This window comes from Balaenoptera physalus, assembly GCF_965194825.1.
Source record: "Balaenoptera physalus genome assembly, chromosome: 15".
Classification (NCBI taxonomy): domain Eukaryota; kingdom Metazoa; phylum Chordata; class Mammalia; order Artiodactyla; family Balaenopteridae; genus Balaenoptera; species Balaenoptera physalus.
Genome location: NC_138894.1, coordinates 86,088,761 through 86,115,580, shown reverse-complemented (window position 1 = coordinate 86,115,580; position 26,820 = coordinate 86,088,761).

The window sequence follows — 26,820 nt, the reverse complement described above, 5'->3', positions numbered from 1 at the left end:
ATTTATTTTCTCACAGTCCTGGAGGCTGGACATCCAAGATCAAGGTGTCAGAAGGGTTGGTTTCTGGTGAAGCCTCTCTCCTTGTCTTGCAGTGAGTCACCTTCTTGCTGCATCCTCACATGGCCTTTCCGTGTGCACACAACCCTGGTGTCTTTTCTTCTTCTTATAGGGACACTAATCCTCTTGGATTGTGGCCCCATCCTTATAATCTCATCGAACCTTAATTACCTCCTAAAATCTATCTCTAAATACAGTCATAAGGTGTTACAGCTTCAATATATGAATTTGGAGTGGGACACAATTCACTCCATAATACCCAGTATTCATGCAAAACAATATTATTATAATGCTCAGTGTTCACCTTGGAAACAAACATAAGTTGGCCATGAAATATTTTCAAACTGGACTCTGGAAAATGAGTCATTAGTAGTAATATTTCCAAAGTAAAATTAGAACATGTCCTTTCATTTCTCTTTACCCAGCCACATTCCAGCTATACTTCTCTGCCCTCAGGAACCCATATCAGACTGGATTTCTTCATAAACAATGCTCCTGGAAGATCTCTGCAGTCACCGAATGGTGAGTTATTTCTCCAGGGAGAGAGCCTTTTCTGGACTAAGATTTGAGCTTTCCAGGTGTCTGGGGCAAGACCACAGACCTGGGCCCTGGACCTCCCAGGGCTTCTTCCCATCAACTTGTTACTTGGAGCTCTGCCTTTGGAATATAACAGTTTATACATTCAGGTCAGCATAACCAACCACTGAGAACAGTCCTATCTATTTACCTGAAATCTTGCCCAGTGTTGAAAGGCCCATACAAAAAACATTTTTTTGAATGGCATTTTACTCAAAATGCCATTTTGAGTAATTTCTTTTAAGAGCTATTTCATCCAGGTGCTCACATAGCCATGGACCATAGAAAAGATGGCAGACTTTTGCGGATGGGAGAAAACATGGCGAGAACATGAAACAAAAATCATTTTTCTTACCCAGCCTGGGCATGAACAGGAAATGAGTCAGAGTCTCCCGTGAAGCAACCAGCAGCAAGAATGGACCCAGAATGACTATTTTTAAGAATAGCTCTTGATTGAACTACACTTTTTGTTATTTCAATGCTTCTGGTTCTAAACTATCTCCAACAAGAAATAAAGTTTATAGACTGGAAAAGGGACAAATGACTTCTCATATTTGCTTGGGGCGGCTTAGCCTGTGTCATGGGGCAAAGTGGATTTGGGGCCTGAAGGAGGGAGGCCAAATATTCCAACCTGAACTCGAAGTCAGTGGGGACTGCAGCTGGAAACAACTGAGTATGTCCTATGCTGGGGTGCGGGGGCAGGGAGAAGTGGGGCGGTATTTTAAATTTGCATCTTTTTTTCTTCTAAGTTATGGTTACCATTTTTCCATTTCGTTCTTGGAGGTGTAGTCATTCATTTACTTAAAAACAATCACAGAACAGCAGTGCTAGGCACTGTGAATGCAGAGACCAATGTTAGGTTTTAAGGAAATTTGGAGGAGGACACATAACAGCTGGGTGGGTACCAAGTATGGTTTTTTCAGCTGCTTAAACATATCACCAAGGACTCAGCTCTCCTCCATCCTACCAACCACCCTTGGTTCCAACTTGAAGCCCTTGTTGCGTTAAAATGATTACTAGGACTCCAGGGGGCTACTCACTGTCTTGTCCACACCCATGCGAAAGACAGAAAGCTTCTCCTCCAACCATAAAACCTCTATGGGGCCAGCTTAGATGCACAACCTTGGTCCCGTAATGATTGTCAGTGAAATGCCATCTTGTGATGGATGTGAGGCTGGGCTCCTGATCAGAGCTCTTGAAGGGGTCAGAGGTGCTAACAAAGATTGGCTTAGACTAACCAGAATTCTAAGATGAGCATGAAACCACATTGCTGGTCTGTGGTAGGAAGATGGAATGGTGCTTTGGAGGCAACCCAGAATAGACTAGAACTAATTCTTCCTGTTCTTTAATTAATTTTACTTGAAATTGGAATGCTCATAGTTCAACAAAAATCAAATAGTGCTAACATATTTATGGTGATAAAACAAATAGCAATCCTCCTTTCCCTCATCCTGGTCTCAGCCCTCATAAGCAATCATTGCAATTCTTTTAGTTGTTTCTCTTTCGATATAGTGCTGTGTCTTGTCTTAAATAATACAACATTTTTTTTCCCTGATGAACATGTTTAAACATTATCTGTTACATTTCTCTACTAACAAGAGAGGATTTATCACCTTATCCCTCCCCTCCCCCACTATCCATACATAGTTTTTCTCTCTCTATTCCAGGGGTCAGGGGTCTCCACACTAATACCTGTGGGCCAAATCCAGCCAATAGCTTGTTTTTCCATGGTCTCTGAAATAAGAATGGCTTTTACATTTTTAAAGAGTTATAAATGTAAATATGCTAAAGAGATTGTATGTAGCCCACAAAACCCAAAATATCTTGTCCTTTATAGAAAAAGTTTGCTACTGTACAGCACAGGGAACTCTACTCAATACCCGGTATGGGAAAAGAATTTGAAAAAGAATAGGTATATGTATATGCATAACTGAATCACTTTGCCGTACACCTGAAACTAACACAACACTGTAAATCTGCTATACTCCAATATAAAATTTAAAAAAAGAAAAGGTTTGCTAAATCCTGCTCTATTAAAATGTTAGCAAAATCAGCAATAACTTTTTACATTGTTATGATTAAGTAACTATTGCTTATTACGGGCCCAAATAATGTACTATGATAATATTCCATTACTTACACATTTTTAAAATCTGGTGTTACTAATTGCACTGTTTTCTCACCTGTCCAGTTTTTTATCTTTCCTCCATCTTTGCCAGACTCTATACAATGTATCAACTGTCTATTGACATCACTTCTAAAATCCCAAGAATATCATGTGTTATGAGCTGGATGTTTGTGCTCCCCCAAATCCGTATGCTGAAGCCCTAATCCCCAATATGATAGTATTTAACAGTGGGGCTTTGGGGGAGGTAATTAGGTCATGAGGGCAGAACCCTCACGCATGGGATTGGTGCTCTTAAAAGAACAGACAGAGAGAGATAATCTTCCTTCTCTGTGCAACTTTTTGTTTCAATTTTTAAGTTTGTTGCAATCTATTTTTTGCTTAATATTTCTTCTCCCGTTCTCTTGTCATTGTGGACTTATACTTGTTTTTTACCTCAATTATCATTTCAGCTGGAGAGTAAATCAAAACGTATGGTCAATATATCATGCTTAAGTGTGTGTCCAGGTAACTTTAACATAGCTAGAATGTTATGTATGAGAAAAGAGGTGAGGGGTTCATGTTACGAAAGATCCAAGGATTTTCCTTTGGTTGACAATCATGGAAGATTTCATGGGAAAAGGGATACTTGAGCTCAGATTGAAGGATTGTTATTAATTGGACAGGTGCACATGGGACATGGGAAAGCAATTCAGGCAGTGGAAAGATCAGGAGCAGAGGTGCATCGGGAGCGAAAGTATGGGGCACTCAGAATAGCATTCCCAAACCATTGTCTGATTTGTCTGGAACCTTCGCCTTAGTTGCTCAAACCAGAAAGGGGCAGGGCAGAAATGAAGGATGGGACGGGAAGAAAAAAAGCCTTTTGAATGGCAGGAAGGAAAAGAGGTGGCTTTTGTTTCAAGGAAGATGAATCTATAGGTCTAAAGAGTGAGTTGGTAGGGAATAGTTCATAGTAGAGATGTTCAGAAATGATGGGGTCTGAAATATTGTGATTTATAAGAAATGTATACTTGGTCATTCGGATGACCAAATATCTATTTCTCCTATATTGATATATTTGGTCTTCATCCACAGGACCTGGTTCACAGTTTCCAAGACCTTTGAAATTTCCTGAGTGATAAGAACATCTTTTGGTATAATATTTGTTCTCTTGTCCTCAGTTCTTGAAATTGTTTCAGAGCCTTAAAGGTGAAATAGGTGTCGTTATTCATAACAAGCCCTTTTCCAACACAAGACGGGTTATGTTAATGAGGTGACTTGTGGAAAGCACCTAAGGTTGGGGACTGGTTGCCAGGGCAACCAGCCTTAAATGGAGGGCTGGAACTTTTAGGCTTACCCTCTGACCTCTGGGGAGAGGGGAGGAGATGGAGATTGAATTCAATCATCAAAGGCCAATGATTTAATCAATAATGTCTGTGTAATGAAGCCTCCATAAAAACCCCAAAAGACAGGTTTCAGAGAGTTTCTGGGTTGGTGAACACATGGGGATTTGGAGAGGGCGGAACATTCGAAGAGGGTATGGAAGCTCTGTTCCCTTTTCCCATACATTGACCTATAGATGTCCTCCTGAGTTATATTCTTTTACAATAAACCAGTAAACTAGTAAGTAAAATGTCTCTCTGAGTTCTGTGAGCTGCTCTAGGAAATTAATCAAACCCAAGGAGGGGATAGTGGGATCCTCCAATCCAGAGCTGGTAGGTCAGAAGCACAGTTGATAACCTGACGTTGGGACCTGTGTCTGAAGTTGGGGAGGGGGAATCTTGCAGGCCTGAGCCCCTAATCTGTGGGATATGATGCTTTCTCCAGGTAGACAGTGTCAGAATTGAGTTGAATTGTAGGACACCCAGCTGGTGTCCCAAGCATTGCTTGGTAGTATGTGTGGGAAAAAAAAATATATCACTTCACCCATTGTAATTGGTGATCATAACTTTCAATGTCTCAACATTTGCTCCAACAATTGAGTTGTTACTATGTTCTGGTTCTGTGCTAGGGGATAAATATGTATAAGACTTGGTTCCTGCACTCACAGAACTCAGAGCCTGGGAAAGGTGGGTTGATGGACAGTCAAACAAACATTACAAATATGAAGATGATTGTGACACAGACAGTCCTCTGGAGGAGCAAAGTTCGGGGGCTACGCATCCCAGATGAGAGACACTTGGCTCAGGAGGTTGGAGAAGACTTCCTGATGAAAGGGTGGGGATCTCTCAGTGGATTCAGCTCTTCAGTTAGTTGGGTAAAATGGTTGCCCTTGGGTTTCCTGGAGTCTTACATAAGCTGGACAAGCCCATTTTTCTTCATCAAGGGACCAGCCTGGGGTAACCTTCCAGTCTGGACTCTGCCCTCTGGACCCCGTTTAGTTTATCTGCGCATGTGAGACTGAACTGTATTCCCCAGGTGTGGGGCTCAAGATTAACATACAAACCAGCACTTTCCAAGTCTCATTATGTGCCAAAAATTGTGCTGTTTCTCAAGCATTTATTTCATGAAATGCTCATTAGAATTTTAGGAGCCAGCTAGATCTTAATATTATTTCTACTTTATTATTGAAGAAACCTGGAGTTAGAGAAATGAAGTATCTTGTCAAAATATCTGCCGTGAGTGATGGGGCCAGAGATTGAACCACGGTCTGTTTGAATCATAAGATTATACTCTCAACCACTAAGATATGTCGTGTCCCATTTTCAGGGGAGTGGTGGCATGCTGGATGCCCTGAATATACACTTCCACTCAGAATCTCAAACCAGCTCAATCTCCGCCCTGGGTCAACCCTACAAGGTAGGAGGGGTCTGGGTTCACACAGGGCAACCTCTAGTCACAAGGCTTCAGGCAAATGTCACCAAAAAGAACAAGGGTTTCACTCAAAGTCTTTTCCCAGAGTACAGAGCATGAAAGGGCAATAGAGCAATTAGGACTTTCTCCCTGCTGCCCAAAGCTCTGAGTTGGTTAATGAAATTGAGAGAATGGGAGGAGCCACTGCCCCCTGAAGTTTTTTAGTCCTGTCTTTAAGCTGATTCGAACTGTAAGCATTCCAGACAGAGGCCACAAACCACGGAGCTGAGGCCCCACTGGTCTCCCTGTTTTTCCCCCATAAGACAGACAGATCCTGTGGCCTCAGAAAGAATTATGGGCTTTGGCATCCTGTAGTGCAGGGAACAGGCATCTCCCCTCAGTCAACTGCCCTCGACTTGCTGAAAACATGATTCATGATTCATGAGAACTATTGCTTTCTTCAGAGGCACGCTTTGGCTTTGCTTTGGGCCCAGGAATAAACTGGCCACAATCAACTCCTCTGAAGAAGTGGTTTCCCCACCACATAACTCTTCTTTCTGAGGACAATGGCTTTTTTCAGTGTGGTAAAGGGGAAGTTTAACCAAAGGAAAAACTGAGCCCACACTGATAAAGCAGTCAGGTTATCAAGGGGCTGCTGGGCACCTCACCTTGCAGTGACCTCAGGAACTCCCTTCATAAGGTTTCCCAACTGCCCTTCAGCATGGAAGTGCCACCCCAAACTACTCTCCAGCCTTCCTCCTTGCCCCACATAATCATGTTTACCAAGGTTCATAATTATACATTATACATATACATATAAGACAGTCCCCCTTCTGGGGACAACAGCCTTGTGTGGCATTGCAGAAGCCAGTATGACTCGGAGTAACTATGGGTGTTGATTATCGAATGCCTACTATGTGCCAAAGAACTGTCCTAAATGCTTATGTTTGTTCCCCTATTTAATCCCCACCAAACTCCACCAGGAGAGTAGTAGTTGTCTATTTTTGGAAGCGGGTTCAAAGAGTTAAGCAAATTTCTTAAGATAACATGGATTGTTACAGAGCAGGATTTAAACCACGACTGTCTGATGCAAAGGAATATACTTAGACTGTCCCCCAAATGTTTCTGTCTATTTTAATATGTGAACCAGGCCTCCAAGAAAAGAAAATAGAAACCACATATGTTTTTGTATAGAATTCAGACAAATTTGCAGTTTCCTCTAAACCAAAAGTATAAAGGTTTTCAGATTAAGAAACAGAGATGCCCACATTTTGGAGCTCCAAGCGGGGAGTCTTGCACATTGAGGTGACACCTTCACTTGCAAGGAGACCTTTTGGGTGTGGAGACGGAATAATGTGGAATAGAAAGAATATCCTTTTTTCCCAAACTAAGGGGAAAATCGACCTGAGGCTGACCCTCCAGCCCCTCTTTCTTCCCAACCAATCGAGGCGGGTCCAGGGAGGCTCCCCATACCAGGACTCCGTGTTGCCCCTCCCAGGTCAGTGTTTTCCTGGTCCTTCTAGAGTGAAATAGTCATGCACCCTGAGATCAGCAAGACCAGGATGGCCCCAGAGTTCACCTCGCTCACCTTCTTGCTATTGCCTCAGCCTACTCCTATCTTAATTACTTCATAGTAAAAGAGAATACTTACCCATATAAGCGTATTATTTTGTATTAATTCTATTAGACAAATTAACTAGACAAATATTGATTTGCGGTCCTATGTAGTAGGCACCCGCGGAGATTGCACAAAATGGTCTTTAAGAATATGGGAAATTATTAGAACATCTATTTTTTCCCTCTTTAAATTTTTTACCTGATATGTGGTTTATAATACATATGACAAATTAACAAGATACATATGAGTCTTAATTCAGAAAAGAATATATAAATTTCTATAAATGTATATGTGAATATACAAATGAATATACAGGCACCTAATCAAAAAGGTTTTTAAACCGATAAATGCATATTATCATAAAAGCTTTGAGACAACTATAATCTAATGGGGGAGACAGATGTGACCAGAAAGCATTGCAAAGGACCACTGGAAAGATTAAAACACTATATTGTGCCTGGCCCTGGGGAAGGGGTAAAAAGGATGCAAAAGAAAATATATTATTATTGTAGCAGTAGTAGTAGCATTAGATAAACAAATTCATTGTGTAGACATTTAAATTGTCATTAGATATTATTACTGATAATTATTTAGCTGTTAGTAGTAGCACTATTTAGATAAATGTATTTGAATTTTCAGAGTTCTAGCCTCCCTTTTCTTTTTACAGGATTTTGGAATACCTGAGAAGTTGCATCTAGAACACTATTTCTAATGATAGAATTATTCTGCACAGCAGTGAAGGTCTGACAATGCTGGGATGCTTCCCACATTCTCCCAACAAAGTCTCTCTAGACTGCCCACAGTTTAGGGTCTGAGAAGGGGGTGATAGGTGTGGGGTGCGGTCCAGACCTCATGCTCCTCTCCCTGCAGTGTGCTCCTCTTTCCTCTTATCCTTCATTCAGAGAATTGATGCCTTGTCCATCCTCTTCTTGGAGTCAGCCTAGGCTTCTCTTGCTCCCTCGTCTCCAATCTCCACACATCTGCAGATCATCAAAGGGTCCCCTGGAGTCTACCTCCTAAGTATTCTGTCTGTTGCCTCCTCTGCTCTGCTGGTCTGACCTCACTTCAGTCCACCATCATTTATTGCCTAGAGTACCAAGAAAGCTTCCTAGCCTTTCTCCCTGCTTCCAGACTCATCTCTTCTATTCAATCTCTATTCTACAGAGTAAACTTTCTAAAGCACAAATGTGATCCAATCACTCCTGTTGTTGAAATATCCCTCATCAGCTCCTCATTCCCTAACTGGGTAATTCATACCTTCCACAGTCTGGCCCTAAGCCTGAGTTCCCATCGCTCTCTGCCATGGTGCCTACCTTCCAGCTGTACACTGTGCCATTGACTTGTTTCTAGACTTTTCTTCAAAATGCCCCATGCACTCTTCCCTGTCCTTCTCTAATGCATAATCCTTCTTGTCCTACAAAGTCTTGTTCCATGTTATCTTTGTAACCACAGGAAGAACTGAACACATCCTCTTCTGTGAGCATAATGTACCATAGCGGTTATCAATCTGTTGTTGCTATATATTTACATATCTATCTCTCCCATTAGACTAAGAGCTCCTTGAGGATCAGGGACCATGTCCTATCATTACACTTTCTACCCCAGCAGCTCGAGACAGTTCTGAGTACCCCAATAGCTCAGCCAAATTCCTTCATCCACTGCAGGTCAAGACCCATGAGCCATGGCATTCCCCTCACTGGGAAGTTTAAAGACACTCAGACAGGTAAGGGCTATTATTGGATCCAAACATGACTGGCTTACGGCCAACATAGTTCCATTAAGGGTTGAGAAATGCTCATCGTTTTAGAATCTGGAAACAAGCCCTCCTAGATGAAGCATCTAAATGCCGGTCATAGGAGGACTCCAGGGAGCCACTACCACTTATTCACAGCTGGGCTGAAAGATAAACACCTGTATTCCATACTTAACCTCAACCCTCTCTCAGTGGTTCAGAGAGCCCCAGATATATGTGGGAATAGCAAACACTGTTGGAATCAACTGATACATATATAAAAGAGAAATGGATTTCAGAGATGGATTTCAGAGATTTCCCACATTCTGTGGATCCAAGAGCAAAGCTATTTGTTGTGAAACCCAAAAGGTATTGGGGTGGAGGCAGTTAGAGAGAAGCTGTCTGTGATTTAGGTGCAACCATTGGTCATCACCAGGATAAGGTGTTTAAGGTGGTTTTCCCACCCCAGCTGCCTCCTTCTATCTCTCTTTAGATTCTCTTGTGTACTCTTTCTTCCTTCCTCTTAGTCACTCAACCCTCGGAGGCATGTCCACTCCTCTACATTGGTTTTTATCATTAACTCTAGACTGTGGGAGAAAGATGGAGCTAGAGGTGGAAGAAGCTAAGGCCATGAAAGGGGAGCCCACTTAGCTGGCTAAGTCTCAAGCTTAGACTCAATTGTGAGGCTTTCAGAAACTTTGCTAGCTAGGACAAAGGATTGACCAATGCTCTGAAAAGTCAGCCCCAGGTGCTGCCAAAGACAGATCTCTTTGGCCCTAGCTATAGCTCAGCGGGTGGGAGAACCCTGCATAACTCCTTCCCTCTGACCAGATCTTTGTGGCCTCATCCATGGACTGGAGAGACTATGTCTGTCTTCTAAAGGTAATAAGCTGTCTGCAGCTGGTAGGAATGTTGGCCGAGCCCTGGTAACTGGTTGGCTGTTATTGAGAGCGAGAAAAGAACCTTGGTTAGATTTAGGACTTCTTTGTATGGTTGTGTATATTGTGCTCTGCTCAAATTTAGGAGAGGCCCTTTGCTTAAATGCTATATGACGATAATCACATAAACTCTATTGTAAGTGGAAGCCCTAGAGTTGAGCAGTGCACGAGCTACATAACAACGAGGAGTAGCCCTGCCCAGGGGGAGCCTCAGATATGCCAGAGCAATCCTGGACCTCCTGCGATGTAACTCCCTTGGTTTATTTGGATGAGCTTAATTTCTGGCTGGAAAGGATACACATTATCTCTGGGGACCTTGTCTTCTAAAATGAAAACTGGGACCCATGTTTGACAAAAGACTTTTCCTGGGAGACCCCCGAAACAGACATTATTGGTGTGCATAACAATATCCAAACTAACAGGACAATTTAAAGGAAGTTGCTGCTGCATTGGAATTTTGGGGGGAGCACGGACTAGGAATAGCTATTATTCGGTAGTGTTGAAGCTAATTGAGAGCAAGGATCCACGACTGCATGAAATGCGTGGGTACAGGGGGTACCACTAACCAGACCTCCGCCCTCTACCCAGCTGGGCTGAGTTACTGACATTGCCCCTGGGTCTAAGGAAAGCCACCAGCAAGCTGAGCAGAGGAAGTAGCTTTGCTTTTGACTAACACATCCCAGCCCAAATATGTCCACAGTGGAGTATGTTCTTTTGGCCTGGCTGTGACTCAGGTCCCTGCCCAGGTCCTTCCGCTCTGCCCACCTGAATCTTTGCCTTTTCTTTTCTCAGCCTGAACAACCTCTGTGCGATCTCATCTTTTCTCATGGCTTCAATTACAGGACATAAACTAATGATTTCCACGGGTGGTCTTATCTCCAGCCCAGGTTTCTCCTCTGAGATCCAGAGCCACACCTCCAAACATCCAATGGACAGCTCTAATCGAATGTGCCATACTCAAGCCTCATTCCTCCAATTTATCAAGAGAAATTGACGTCTTGTTTTCCACCCATCTGCGAACATTTGGTTCTCAGCTTGGAGATGGACTGGTGAAAGAGACATGATTCACATTGATCCTTAAAATTCCCAATACTCCCCATTTTACAGATGGGGAAAAATGAGACCTGAGGTTGACTGAGCCCAGAAGGTAAAAGTCTCATATAAGGCCATTTATATAAAGTAATATAGTTGTGATCTAAACCTACATTTTTATGAAGTCCAAACCTATGATTTTTTTAGCACAAGATTCTTGGAGAAGGTAGACGTAAGTTAGAATAAGTCATTTAATCATATTGGCATTTAACAGAAGGACATTCATGGGGAGCTTTGGAGTCGTGGGGGATGAAAGAGAGGTTTAAATAGTAGTTGAAATAATCATCATTACCATGGCCCTCTGGGTTTTGGGTAACAGTTACTGCATCTAACCACCAACTCCGGCCAAGCAGCCTCCAGAATTTTGGTCTCAAGTGTGTAAAAATAGGCCTCAACAACAACAACAGCAAAAGTTTTCTCCCACCAATACTTAAAATTTACGGCCAATAGAAATGTCAAAGAATGTGTTGTCTTAGGGAAATTGCATTTATTTATGATAAACCCAAGATTTGCAGGAGGATATTTTCAAAAGACTCAAGACATATCTGTTTTGTACTTCAAAAGCCATTTGGTCCTGGGTCCAGCAGGCCAAGTGGTTATTATGGTCCCATGTGGGAGAAGGCGGGTGAGGCTGGAATGTGCCCAGTAAACATGAAACCCCGTCCGCAGAGCTCCACTTGCTCCTGCCGCTTGGTGAGGCTAATTGGAGGAGAGCAACCTTTTTTAGAAAGGAAAGAAATTTCTGGATTTGAAGCAGATGTCTGGACCTTGCCGAATCTACAATGCAGGCTTTTAAAGGAAATACTGCAATAATTAGGAGTCCGGTTTGAAGTCAGTGTGTTGCTGTAAAAATTAAGGATGTTTATAACTGGGGGAAGGTTCTCTTTAAAAACCCAATTCTGATTCCAATTTGCTAGCAAATTGCATCCTGGCCTCGTGGAAAGAGCGATCAGGGGACCTGTTTCATACATCAGGATCCTCGTTGTCGGATGCAGTGGAGGATATGCATCGCTGTTTATGAAATGTAGATAGGAATTCTCATGCATCATCCAGAATTCATTTGTCGAGTTTTAGAACTCAAAAAGATAGTTGGAGATTTGGAACCAAGCAGAATGTTTTCTCAGTTGATTTTTAAAAAAAGAAAAAGAAGATGAAAAAAAAAAAAAACAAAACCCGAAAACCAAACAGAAAAGAAGACTTGGCTTTCCTTGTGTGGTCCCTGGAATGGGAAATCTAGTATTTGCTAAAATTACCACAGTTTCTCAGATATTGGTTAGTCATGAAACACCATATTATACTCAATTTCAGGTTATTCAAGGACAAGAAATTAGGCAATGTATGGATTGAATTTCCCTGCAGTCATGGATAATTCTTAAGTATCAGGAAAAAAATAGTTTGACTTGCATATGCCAGAAAGGAAAACAAAGAGTCTTAAATTTATCAATCAGTCCAGAATAAGACCTTAAGTAGGAAACGCTGTAGTGAAGGAAAATTGGAGTTCGGTATATCTGAGTGCAAATCCAGTTTCTCTTACTTAGTAATTTTGTGACCATCTATTTTTCAAAACTTGACTCCTCAACTGTATTAGGGATAATAATATCTACCTTTCATTGTTATTTTGAGTATTGATTTTAATAGCATGTGTAAAGTACTTATCATGGCCTAGGCACACTGTACCTAAAAATAGCAACCCCACACTCTCCCAACACACACACAAACACACACACACACACACACCCAACACACATTGCGTTATCTGCAAGGCTCTGGTTCTGTATTCACATATCAGTAGGTCAATGTCATTGCTGGAACAATATAGCGTATAGCAATTCAGAGGGGAAAGGACGGAGACTATGTTAGAGACAAATAAATGTTCCCCAGGTCCCTTCTTTTCGTAACAAAACCCCAAGTTCTAGTTGGGCTCAGGATTGTTCAGCTAGAGGCTCATTTCCCCACTTCTCATACGGTGAAGTACGCCATGTGACTGGATTCTGTCCAAAGAGACATGGGAGGAAGAGATGACGTATGTGTAGCTTCTACATCATGCCACTTGCCCTCCACCTCTTCTTTCTCATCTCCCGTGGGTAAGAAGGTATACACAATGGTAGTGAGTACATTTTACTCTGTAAACCAAGGCAACACCTCAATGGAGGATGGGACACCAAAATGGAAGGAGCCTGGGTAGCTGGGTGACTTTGTATTTCCTATGCCTCTGGGACCATCTACCACTTCAGACTTTTACATGCAAGAAAAAGAATAAAGCTATTTTACTTCAGTCATTTTTATTTTGCTCATTGTTAACACACTTAAATTTATATCCCATTACAGAAACTTATCTTTATTGTGTTCTAAAACACAGATTAGATCATGTCAGTCCCCTGATTCAGAAACTTCTCTAGCTCCCCATTGTTCATCAATGAATTGCATTTAGGGTGCCCTACGTGTGATTGGTGGCAGAATCAAGAATGGCCCAGCTCTGTGGCAGAGAAGAGACCAGCCTAGCTGCAGTGGTGGATGGGTGCTGCTGAACAAAGGAAGACTGAGACCACCTTTGAGGGGCTTTATCTGATTACAAAGCAACTTCAGATTGTTAGGCTTAGGAAGTAATTCTCAGGATTTTCATCTAGCCTGGCTGAATACGAAATCATTCTGTCTGATTTAGCTATTCGTAGGCCTTGATTTTTCAGAGGTCCCTTTTGAGTATGCAGACAAACAAGGAATAGGCACTGGGCGTATTCTTTAAGCCCCGCCTCAAATTCCACCTGATTGTTTTTTTTTCTTCTTCTTCTTATTGAGATATAATTGACATATAGCATTGTATATATTTAAGGTGTACAGCATAACGATTTGACTTACGTCATGAAATGGTTACTCCAATAAGTTTAGTGAGCATTCAACATCTCATAGAGATGCAAAGTTAAAGAGGGAAAATATTTTTTTTCTTGTGTTGAGAACTCGTAGGATTTACTCTCTCAATACATAACACATAACATACGGCAATGTCAATCATATATATCATGCTGTACATTACATCCCTAGTACTTATTTATGTTATCGCTGGAAGTTTATACCTTCTGACCACCTTCATCTAATTCTCTCTCCCCCTGCCTCCCACTTCTGGCCACCTGATTCTTAAAGGCTTCCCTCACTGCCCTGAATTATCTCAGCCAGGTTCAATTGTGAGTTCCCCAGTGTTTCACAACATTTAATTACTACTCATTCACTAACTTAGAGTTCATTAATTTAACAGAGTCTTATTGAGCACTTACTACGTGCCTGGTCTATGCTAGATACTGAGCATAAAGATATATGTAAAAATTAACCCTTACTGTCATGGAGTTTGCAATCCAGAATCTTTTAATACTCATTGCCAACGACTGTGCTTCCCCTCCACCACAGGTCTTTGGAAAGTGCTGTAAATGTGAGACAGCCTTTGTCTCTAGGAAGCTGTGATCCACAGTTATTATTAAATACAGTCCTCAGTTAGTTCTGCCTTACATGTAATTACATGTAGTTGTGTTGTATGCTTGGTCCTATCACTAGAGGGTGAATTCCTTGCTAGTGGAAACTGTGTTGAATTTATCTCTAGTTCTCTCCCTCTTCACGGCAAATATTTCTTGCCTAGTGCATAGTAAATATTCTACTAATGTTTGTTGAAATTAAATCCATTCAATGAAAGATATTCCTTCAAAATTAGGCATCTCCAGTCTATTAAACCAAAGGTACATGAGGAGCCATTTTAAATTTCTCAATCATTGAGCACCATTAAACTAATTATCGCCAAGGGAATAATTTTAAAACAGAAAACAATCCTATCTGCTTCAACGCTCTTCCTCACTTTTCCTTTGCTAATGGTAAGAGATGGTGATAATTCATTTTTCTCATTGTTTTCCAGAAACACTTTCTTTTGTAACTGGTAAAACTCAAGTGGTTTTTATATTTCACTTATGAGGTAGTAACTGTGTAAGTGGTTTTTACACTTCATATATAAAGTAGCAACTGAGGTACATGTGTAAAAGTTATTCTGAACTAATTTTTCATGACAATCTCAATTTTCAGTACCAAAATTCTCACTCATATAAAAGGGAAAAAAATTCATGTCTAAAGACATTTTTTTAATCTTAACTCATTTTGTTTAGAAGAGGATGAAATTAGTTTAGAAAACATGTCCTTAAAATGCATTCCCATATTCTAACAAAATACCAACTATAATAATATATTAATTTTTTCAACAACGTTAATCAAATTTAATTTATAGTGACACATATAGGCCAGAGCAACACTGCCTTTAAGATATGCCAATTTGTCTAAACTCCCAACCAATAAAGAGAAGGTTGAAGAACTAATCTTAAAGGTTGAGTGCAAGGAAACCCTTAAGCTATCCTGCAGAGGCCCAAAGAAATGTCCTAAAGAAAGCATCGATAGAAACATTTGCCTAATATTAGCCTCAGTTAAGCATGGCACCTCTAGCAATTACCCAAAATATGGAAACCAATGAACTAACATAGGTTTTTATTGGTGATTTAAAAAGAAAATGCAGGGTTTATTTCAGTTGGAAGGGAGAAAAATGTCAAAATAACTGTCTCATTAGAGAAATACTCAATGGTCTTCTTTAACTCAAGATATTTCTTCTGCTTAGGCATTAAAAGGACCTCTTAACTGGCCTGCCTACCTCTGAATCCCCTACACACAATCCCTCCTGAATACTGAGGCCAGAATGAGCTGTCTAAATTGAAAATTTGACCCTGTCCCTCTTCTACTTAAAATCCTTTAAAACTCTCCATCACTTTCAGGTTTCACAAGATGGTGTGCACCAGTGGTTCCCAAGCATGGGCCCAGGGACCAGTGCTGGTCCATATTGCGATGTTTTCATTGCTCCATAGCTAAATGAGACAAAAGAAGGGTAACATGGCAAATAAAGCTAAACTAATTAAAACTTACTCAACTTACTAAAATCAGTGTTCTTTATTCTAAGGTAATATCTGTCTGACTTTTTTGAAACTCCTTATTTCACAAGATAATGGTTACTGGTAGTCTTTTTTTTTTTTTAAATGCTGTTATTTGGTAAATTTAAAATTTGGCTTGGCCAGGGCTCTGTGAGCTTTTTTGCTTCCTGAGCCTGCAGTGTCCCCCCACTGGCTCTCATCTCAGCTTCCATGCTGCACAGGAACTAAGGCCGTCTCGGGAAAACGGGGACCCTTCTCTGCCTGACTGTGGCCATTTGTCCTTGGAACTGGGCTGGGGTCACTCTGTCTGTGAACAGAGACAGAAGACAGGGAAAGAGACATCAGGGAAAGAGCCCTTTTGCCCATTATCTTCCTTAACTATTTTAATGACCGCTTCCCGGATATACTTTTATATTCTACCCACCTTTACAGATTAGGAAATGGGGATATAGAACTGTCAGCTCTGCCCTAACAGTACTATTGCTAGGAAGGGGAAGAGAGGAGATCTGAACTTAAATAATCAAACTCCTGTCCATTCCTGTCTTTATCCCCAGTGCCTAGCAAAGTTCTGGCACACTGGGGTCAATTGATGGATGTCTTGAGTAAGTCAATGAATGATTTTTCATTTTTTTATCATTTAAGATATATAGTTTAATATTTTTTTCTGACAATAACTATACTTGCATGTTGTATGAAATTCACATATGTATTAAAAAGAGAGTGATCTGAAATCCTTCCGCTAAGAAGTAACCTTTTTAACATTTTGCTGACCATCAATGTATACATTCATGGTAAACATACACTCTCCCCATAAAAATGTCATATAAATGGAATATGAAACTTGCTTTCCAGAATCTACTTTTTCACTCAACAATATCTCGTGGATAATTTTTCCAACCAAAAATTATAGATCTGAACATTGTAATATTAAAAAAATTCAGATTATTGTGTCATTTGAATATACGATGGTTTAACTAACCATTGCTTTAACAGCATCCTGCAAAAAACTGATACATTGTTTTCTTCATTTTCATCTAGTACAAAAATGTTTTATAATTTCTGTTTCAGTTTTTTTTCTAAACAGGTTATTTAGGTTATTTTTTAATTTTAAATTTGTAAATATTTGGGTGGTTTTTCCAGATATGATTTTGTTACTGAATTCTAGTCTAACTCTGCTGTGATCAGAAAGCATATGTTGTATGATTTCAATCTGTTTAAATATTTTGAGGTTGTCTTATGACCCAGAATATGATGTGCCTTGGTGGATGTTTTATGTACACTTGAACTTAATTTGTATTCTGCTACTTTTGAATTATGTGTTCCATATACATCAACTTAGTCAAGTTGGTTTAGGTGTGGATCAATTCTGCTCTGTTTTTACTTATTTTTCCATTTATTTTATCAATTACTGAGAGAGAAGTGTTGAGATATCCAAGTATAATTGTGGATTTGTATATTTCTTCTTGAAGTTCTACCAGTTATAGCTTAATATTTTTTGAAACTCTGTTATTTGGTTTACACAAATTTAGGACTGTTATATCCTCCTGATTAATTTATTATCTTTATGGAAGTCCCCCTTTATCTATGATAATATTTTTTATTTTGAAATTACTTTGACATCAATATAGGTGCGCCATCTTCCTATGGATTAGTGTTTGTGGGGTATATCTTTTTCTACTCTTTTTTTTTCTTTTCTTTACTTTTAATGTATCTATATCTTTACATTAATAGTGGGTTTCTCGTGGAAAGCATATCCTTGTATCTGTTGGGTCTTACTTTTTTCAGCCAATCTAATAATCTCTGCATCTTAATTAGACTGTTAAATCATTTCATTTAATATAGTTATTGATAAAGTTAAGTTTAAACCTATTAGCTTGTTATCAACTTCCTATTTATCTGTTTTTGGACTATTTACCTCTTCACCAGTTTTTTTGTTTGTCATTAATTGTATATAATTTAGGATTTCACTTTATTTATGATTCATTTTATTTTTAATTACTTGCATTTCCCCTTTAGTCTCTGTACTATTATCATACAGTTTTATGTGTTATAAGCCTATAACATAGTTATTACTTTTTATGTTAAACAACTCTTTAAGTTAAGAAAGCTAAGAAAAGGAAGAGAATATCTTTTATATTTACCTACATATTCAGCATTTCCAGCGCTCTTCATTTCTTTATACAGATCCAAATTTCTATCTCATATCATTTTTGTCTGCCTAAAGAATTTCCTGTAACATTTTTTTAATAGCACACATCTGATGCAAGTGGATTCCTTCAGCTTTTCTTTGGAAAGTCTTTATTCCATCTTTATTTTTTTAATTCATTCGGCAATAAATTCTAGATTTACATTTCTTTCACTATTAAAAATTCTCATTATCTTCTGTTTTGCATAGCTTCTGTGATAAATCTGCTGTGATTCGTTTGTTCCTCTGCTTACTGTGGATTGTTTTTCCTATCTGCTACAAAAAGTTTTATCACTGGTTTTCAGAAATTTCACTATGCTGTGCTTTGGGGTGGTTTTCTTTGTTTCTTCTGTTTAGATTCATCAAGCTTTTTGGCTCTGTGTGTTTATAGTTTTCATCACATTTGGAAAATTCTTCAGCCATCATTCCCCCCATAGCTATCTCATCTCCCCTGGGACTTGATATTGTTTCACAGACACTGGTCTGAATTAATTAATTAATTAGTTAAATTTGTTTTCTTTCTGTGTCATTTTGGTTCATTTCTATTGTTATGCTTCCACGTTCATTGATGATTTCTTCTGCATGTCTAATGTGCTGCCTTTTCCTTTCGGTGTATTTTTCTGTTGGATAATGCATTTTTTCATCACTTAATGTTCCATTTGGGTCTTTTATATCTTCCATTTAACTTCTCATCATGTTCATGTTTTCCTTTACATTATTGAGTTACCAGAGTGTATTTATAATAGCTGTTTCAGTGTCCTGTCTGATGATATCGTCATATCTGTCATTTTAGTGTCTGTTTCTATTGATTGATTTTTCTGCTGGCTGTGGATCATATTTTCCAGCTTCTTTGTTTGCCTATTGATTTTTATTGGATGCTCTACATTGTGCATTGTACGCTGTTGGGTTTTGGATTCTGTTGTAATCCTTTAACTAGCAGGGAACTTTTTTTTCTTGCATGCAGTTAAGTTACTTCGCACCAGTCTGAACCTCTATAGGACTGCTTTTAAAGTTTCGTGGGGAAAACCTACAGCAACTTTTAGTCTAGAGCTAATTTAGTCCCATTACTAAGTCAATACCTTGTGGGTGACTATACCCATTGTTAGCAGTCCTATGAGCTCCCAGAAAGGTTCCGTCTACTGCTTTTTGTTGCCCTTTTCTCTCCTCACCTGCTCATCTCATGGAGTTTGCCCCATGCATGTAGACCTCACTAGTCAGTCAAAGATTTGAGGGGGCCTCTCTGCAAATCTCTAGAGCTCTCTTTTCAGCATTCTGCCCTGCAAATTCTAGTCCTGCAAATTTGCTTTCTGGAACTCTGATGGCTGCCTTCAATTCAGTTTGGTTTGGTTTGGGTTCTCTGTTCTTCCCTGTGTCCTGGAAACTGCTTCCAGGCAGCAAACTGGACAACTGTGGGGTTCATCTCCTTTGTTTCTCTTCCCTCAGGGATAACAGGCCTGCTCTGCTTGTCCTGTTTCTGAAAACAGTTGTTTCATGTATTTGTCTGGTTTTCTAACTGTTTATGGTGGAAGCACAATTCCCATAGCAATGAATACTTCATGGTCAGAAGCAGATGTTGGCATCAATATTTTATAAAGTTCTCTGGGTTATTCCACTGTGTAGCCAGAGTTGAGAACCAGTGCTTTAGACACTCATCATTATAAGTTTTGTTTATCTTTTAAACCCTTGTCAATTCTTTAGAAGAAAAATGATACACATATTTTTTTTGCAGTTTAATTATTTGTGAGGTTGAATAGCTGTTCATATTTACTGGCCATTTGCATTTTTTAATAGATGAACTTGATAATTTTTAACCTGTTTTGTTATTGCTGTTGTTGGTGTTGAGAGATTTGCTTTTTCCTTATAGGTTTGTATTTATATTGTTTGCCATTTGTATTGCAAATGTTTTTCCAATTGATTATGAGTGTTTTCACCTTGTTTATGGTGGTTGTGATGTGGAGGAAGGCAAGGGGGAGGTCATAGATATGCCATGAAGATGCCTCTAATTTTATATGTAACCCACATACTGGTTGTTTCCATTATGATTTCTGACTTTCATCTCATCGTGTGAGAGATGCTGTTCCCTGACGTAGTAGATGGATTTATTTATTTTTAACAGCTTTCTTTAGGAACATCCGTTTCAGGGCACGCTCTAAGGCTCCTGGTTAGTGGTACTTTCCTTCTTGGCTAACAGACTCTCAGGGATCTGACAGAATATAATGGATCTTATGATCTCAGAAAACTGCATGTGTATACGTATGCTCCAAGTTTACATATAATTCCAGATCTTGGATCCCCGGTTAGTGATCCCAACCCTAGACTGACTGTGAGAGAAGAATCCTTCAGTGACGTCATTGAGTGTGGGAACCAAGAAGGTCATCGCAGGCTTCCTGGTAGCCACCTGGGAAGTGGCATTGCTGTGGGAGGGGCTATTGCCAGGGGCATTTCTTCTCACTGGATCCCCTCCCACCATCAGAGAGGGCTACTTTACTTTTCAGTGAAGTGCATAGTGGGATGGACAAAGGTCTGAATTAGGAATTAACAAAGGACTGAGGTTACCTGGAGGTCAGTGGGATCCTGACCCCTGCAGGTCAGCCCAGGTTTGGTCCTGCAGATGAGTTCAGTTCTCTGCCGGCTCCTCATTTGAAGCTTTCAGACTCCCAGGCATCTTGGAGTTCACATGAGTTTTCCAGCTGACTTGATTTGCTTGCCTTGCTTCCTTCCTTTAGGTGACACAGGAAGGCCAGAGGAGCTGCAGTGGGAGTAATATCCTTCCCCCAGCTGGGATAAGACTGTGGTAAAGTTTTGCTACTGTAGTAATTATGTCGCAATGCAGAAATATACAGACCAACACATTATACACCTCAAACTTACACAATATTTTATGTCAATTATATCTCAATTAAAAAAAAAAGAAGGTTTTCTCCCTAGAGAGAAAGCCTCTGGGCTATTTAAAAATGATCAGTTTTCCCCTCCCCCTGCCAGAGCCAGAGGGGATCTTTCTTGGCTTTTCACTGTGAGAACCTGGTAGGGTTCCCAGAAGTAAACCCCATCCATGTCCCACAATGCAACTCTGCCTGACAGTTGCCTGAGGACCAGCGAGCCATCAGATATGTCTTCCTGCTGAAGACATTGAACTTCCTGGTTCCTTGACTCCCCGCTGGGATCAGTCTTTTCTGGAGTTTAAGGGGAAAGGTGGCAGTGGGGAGAAATGAGATTTGATGAGCAGATGGGGCCCAGGCCAGGAAAAGGACTTTGCACTTTCTTCAATGCCCATTCTCTAGGTAGTGGGGAACCACCTAAGAAAAGATGGAAAATAAATGAAGGAGATTTTCAGATTTGCATGTCCAGAAGGTCATTCCCTGCAGGTGTGTTTGAGGGGAAAGAGTTATAGTCTATTGCAGTCATTGAGGCCGTAGCTCCAGAGCCCCTAAACTTCTTCCCAGAAGTGCTTCTTGGAGCGTCCGCTTAGCATGGCTGGTCCCTCTCTTCCTCCAAGGAGGTGATGAAGGATGACACGGAGGTGCCTTCAGAACTCCCTTTATCCACCATCAGGCACAAGCATCAACGTGTTTGTGAATAGTTGCTGAGCACAGTCTACTCAGATGCTAATCACTCCAGGAAACACTTATTTGAAGCTCTTAACATGGGAACAGCCCTGTTACACTATGAAAGATTGGCGAAATACAAAAAGAATCTGGTTTATATGACTAACTTGAATGTGCCAATTAAGCTAACTAGTAGCAGCTTATGCAATTGTTTTGCATCTTGGGAGTCTCCACACACAAATGGACTCAGAGGAGTAAGAGTTTACACAGCACAGGCTCGGGTAACATTAGGCTAGCTGGGTACCCAAGCCAGATGTCCCAGCACCACAGTCCTCAGAACACTAAGAACCTGCCAACCATGGTCTGGACCAGTTCCCGGCCTTCAAGAAGGGGCCACTGCCATTAAACTAATGAAGTCATTGCATCACTGAGACATCAGGCAGACAGACCCAAGTCCCTTAGAGCCAAACATTTCAATTATTTTACAGACCTCAAGCAATTCTTTCTTTAACGATAAAGGATGAAAATATCAACCACACTTTAAGGTAAGTCTTTATTCTATTTCCTTTGACGTCTCTGAATTGATATTAAAAGATGAATGGTTAAAATATCTACAGCAATTGGATAAAGATTTGGAAGGCTGGGAGAGAGATAAGAAGGTAAAGAGGCTAAGAATTCCTTTTCTACTGGGGCTCCTCTTGCCAAGCCCAGTGCCCGATAGGCAAAGTCACCAGATAAAGAGTTTTAAAAGTTAATTGATATTTGCTACATCAGGTCTGTACAGATGTCCTTGGTATCCATGGGGGATTGGTTTCAGGAAACCTACCCCCAACAGATACCAAAACCTGCAGATGCTCAAGTCCCTTACATAAAATGGCATAGTTTTTGCCTAGAACCTACACATCCTCCCATATACTTTAAATCATCTCTAGATTACTTATAATATCTAATACAAAGTAAAATGCTATGTAAATAGTTGCCAGCCTGTGGCAAATTCAAGTTTTGCTTTTGGAACTTTCCGGAATTTTTTTTTCTGAATATTTTTGATCAGCAGTTGGTTGAATCCGTGGATGCAGAGCCGCAGATATGGAGGGCATACTGTCCTTCAAATAGGCTTTGGCCATTATTTCTCATGGTCTCAACCACAATCAGTTATCTATGAAGATATGTTCATATTAATAGTCAAAATAACATTTTTATTTCTCCCAGTACTCTCAACCCCAAATTAAGCTCAAGCTCAGTATGCTATACTCCTTGGTTCGTGGCAGTACAGACTGAAACGCTTTCCTTTCTTCATAGAACAGAATATGCATGCCCTCCTGACTCCAGTGGGTATAAAAGATTCTCAGAGTCCTTTGCAAATCATTTACAAATGTTCATGATGACCATTCTTAGAACTGCTTTGGAATCTGGAACTTCCATGAGACACAGTGTTGATTTCCTCAAAAGTTATTTTCATTCATTAGGTGGGCGCTTTCACCTACCTAGGCTTTTCCATCCTGCAAAGGACCTTCCTTTTCATAGATTTCTTAGTTCAGAACCTTCTAGCAACTGGTGACGTGGGAAGACAGTTCAGATTTTGAGTCAGATGAACGTGGGTTTGAGTCCAAGCTCTACCACCACTTAATTGCAGGAAATTGAGGAAATCACTTCTCTCTGTGCTTCAGTGTTCTTTTTCATCAAATGGAGGTTCAGTCAAGGGTCATTGTGAGAATCAAAAGAAGAAACAAAGAAAAACTGTGAAATCCTTTTATAAACCTTAAAGCCCTATATAAATGTAAAAGATTACCTTATTTCTACATGATATAGAGATTTTTATCTGAAGCCAATCTGTCCCCAATTCTATAATACTACATCACTGCAGAGCTCAAAAAGAAAATGCCTAAGGAGAGACAAAGAAGGACAGAGCGTTAAATGGAATCTCAAAATTGACAGAGCGTTAAATGGAATCTTCACGTGATACAATGGCCTACACATTTATCACTTGTGGCATCCTTACTGGTGAAATATTACTGAACCTAAAGTCTTTGTATAGCCTCAAATCTATAATTGACAGAGTTCCAATGTCACGTGGTGAAGGCGTGGAAGCTAAAACCTAGGCCTCATGGTTCCCAGTCTCTGTTCCCATATCTCTGTGCCTGTCCAAGTACATCCTTTAGAGTCTGTAACAGGAATGACATGGTACCACTTCTGAAGGTAATGAATCCCCCATATTCGGAGGTTTCAACAATCATTGATGAGCAATATAATGTAAATGATGTCAATCTTATATTTGGGAGTTGCTGGGGGATGGTAGTGGAATCAGTGACCTATAAGGATCTTCTGACTTTGAGCTTCTGTGAACTTCTGGCCAATTCTGAGCTCATAGATCTGGTTCTCACCCCCAGTCATCACAGTGACAAGAAGCTGGTGGAGGCACTGGGCGGGGGAAGGGATGAGTGTGGATGGGCCCTGAGCTGGTCTCACATTTGCCCAGCCTCAGCTTCCATACCACACCTTTTAGAAACTCCCCAGGCGCTGCACTCTTTTCACAGCTGTGTACAGGGAGTTCAAACAGAATGCAGGCAGCCAAAGCCACTCTCGTGAGCTGTCATAACAAACGCACCTCAAGTTTTTCCCCAGGTGAACTTAAGTCAAGGAGCAGCCAAACTAACTTCCGAGCAGGGTTTACCCAGCTTCTTCTTACTGCTTTCAGAGATAGGCGGCTCTTCCAGAGACAAAAAGTTTCCATTTGGAAGTAGGTCCAACTGTTAAAAGTATTAACTCAACTCAACACCAGTATCTTGCTACGAGATGCTAAGAGTGAATTAAGCAGTTTCACCTCCAAGTGCAGTGTTAGTGGCTGGCGAGGGTATGCACGCAGAAAAGGCCGTGCTGAAAGCTGTGCTCTGGGACTCCGTTCAGCAACTCTGTGTCAGTGTCTGTGTACAAAAAAGCAGTGGAAGATATATGATTTTAGTCTGGAGGCTTGGGCCACGTAGGAGGAGCAGCTACCTGAACTTCTTTCTCTGACTCGGTCTCCGCCTGCCTTACTCTTCTTCTGTGGCCTGAGGACTCGCCATATACTGTGCTAGCTATGAAAGGGATGACAGATTAGATGTGATTCCTGCCCTTGAGAAGTTCACACTGTAGCGTGGGAAGCAGACATACAAGAAAGAGTTGTGATGCCCTGTGATGGGCGCTATGCCCTGAGTCCCCATCAAGGGCATCACTTCTGGCTGTGGTTATTGAGGAAAGTTGCAAAGGTAAAGCGACATTTGGGATGGACCTTGGAAATAATGTGGGACCCTAGGAGTTGATGCAGGTACAGAAGGAATTACGTGCACAGGCTCGGCAGAGGGTGAGCTGGTCCAAGCCCTAGATCCGCCACCACGCTGAAATATGACCTTGAGACACGTTATTTCTCCTCCCTGGGCCTCAGTTTCTCCATTCATAAGGGAAGGGGTTGTCTACATGATATTGAAAGACTTTGTGTTGATATTTTAAAACATGATGATTATAAGCAAAGGCGAAGAAAATTAATTTAAAAGAATGTAAAAATGTACTAATCCTGGACTTGCTGGCATTCAAGACCTTGATGATTGTAAGCAAAGAAAAGAAGAAAAAATGTGAAACAGTTAAAGGAAAAGCACAGTAGGGCTTGTTACTGTACAGGGTAAAGAACCATGACAGGTGCTGTGTCCCTAACATTTTACCCAGCGGTTACAATGGCACTTGTGTCAACCAAGATTCAAGACCACAGAAGGACAAGGTGTACTTTAAAGACAATAGATGGACCAGGATAACTTTCTCTGCAGAAACATGGAGCCATGAGGAGAAAATTCCAGGAGAGAATCAACTTGCCCCATTAAGGTGTCCACCCTCATTTCTCCTCCAAATATGCCCTTTCCCAGACCCTTTAATCTCTAAAACAAGCCTCTATTATGCTGAAACCACAGGGACTTTGAGGGGAGTTCCATGGGATGCACTCCACCAGGAAGATTTTACTTGCATGTAGAGGAGCCCAAGCAAAGACTCAGAATCAGGACCTGGGGTCAATCAACACGGAGGAGAGATGCCTCGAGGGAACGTGTCACTGCCTATAAACCTCCATAGAAGGAGGAGATTTGTTCTGTGTGCCTCTCTGGGACAGAGCCAGGGCTGATGGATCGATGGAAGTTACACTGGGACAGATTTACATCCAACGTAAGGAAGAAATTTTTGATGGCAAAAGCCATTCAAATGTCAGCGGGCTACCTTATGAGAATGAGTGCCCCCAGCCACTGAGTGTGCATGAGGCTGGCTGGCCAACCTCCTCATGCACTTATTTAACAGGAGTGAATTGTTAATTACATGACATTTACTGAGTGACGAGTCTATGCTTGCACTATAATTGACAATGGCAATTCAGAGACAAATGAACTGCACTCCCTACCTTTTTGGAATGTGTGGTCCAGCTAAGCTGTTGTGACATTGGCAGGGATGTTTTAGAGGGGACTGAGTATTATTGGTTGGGGAAAGCAGGTTGTCCTCAATGACCATTATAGGTGCTTTCTGTATTTAAAATCCTCTGAGATTTTCCAATTCTCCTTTTTTTTTTTTTTTCCAGTTCAAAGCCCAATTCATCTATGCCTTTTTCAAGCCTTTGGAAGACCATATAGAGACATGCTAGGAGAGTAAGGGGACCCTAGGCAGGGACAGGTCAGATGGCCTTTATCCTCTTGTTCTGTATCACAGCTCTTGCCTTCAGTAGATCTAAGCAGAACTTGGGATTTAGATAGTGACGTTAAATGCAGAGGGCATTCTTGGTGCAAACGACCGTGTGAGCGAAGACAGGTTCAAGGAGAAGTGAGGGGAGCAGGCTGTCTCAGGGGAGAGCTCGTGTGGAAGGTAAAGTTTTCTGGGGCTGGGGCCATGCTGGGGAGAGTCTGCATTTCTACCATCCAACTCATTCGATTAGCTGGAGTTTTGGAAAACAACACATTTCATTTTGCCACTGTGGATACATTCTTCTAAGATTGTTTGTAAACACAACTCAAAGTTATTGTGGGAATAGCTAATATACTGTAGATCATGGAAATTATCTAATAAGCCAACTAATAATTATACATGACAAGAATGTCCTAAAACTTAGTAATTAGACAGTGATGAACAGTATGATTCTAGGACACTCTTAATGGTTGATATACAGAGAGATTTGCTTACCAAAATGAACATGCAGACATGTGCACACACACAGTTTACCTAATGAAGTC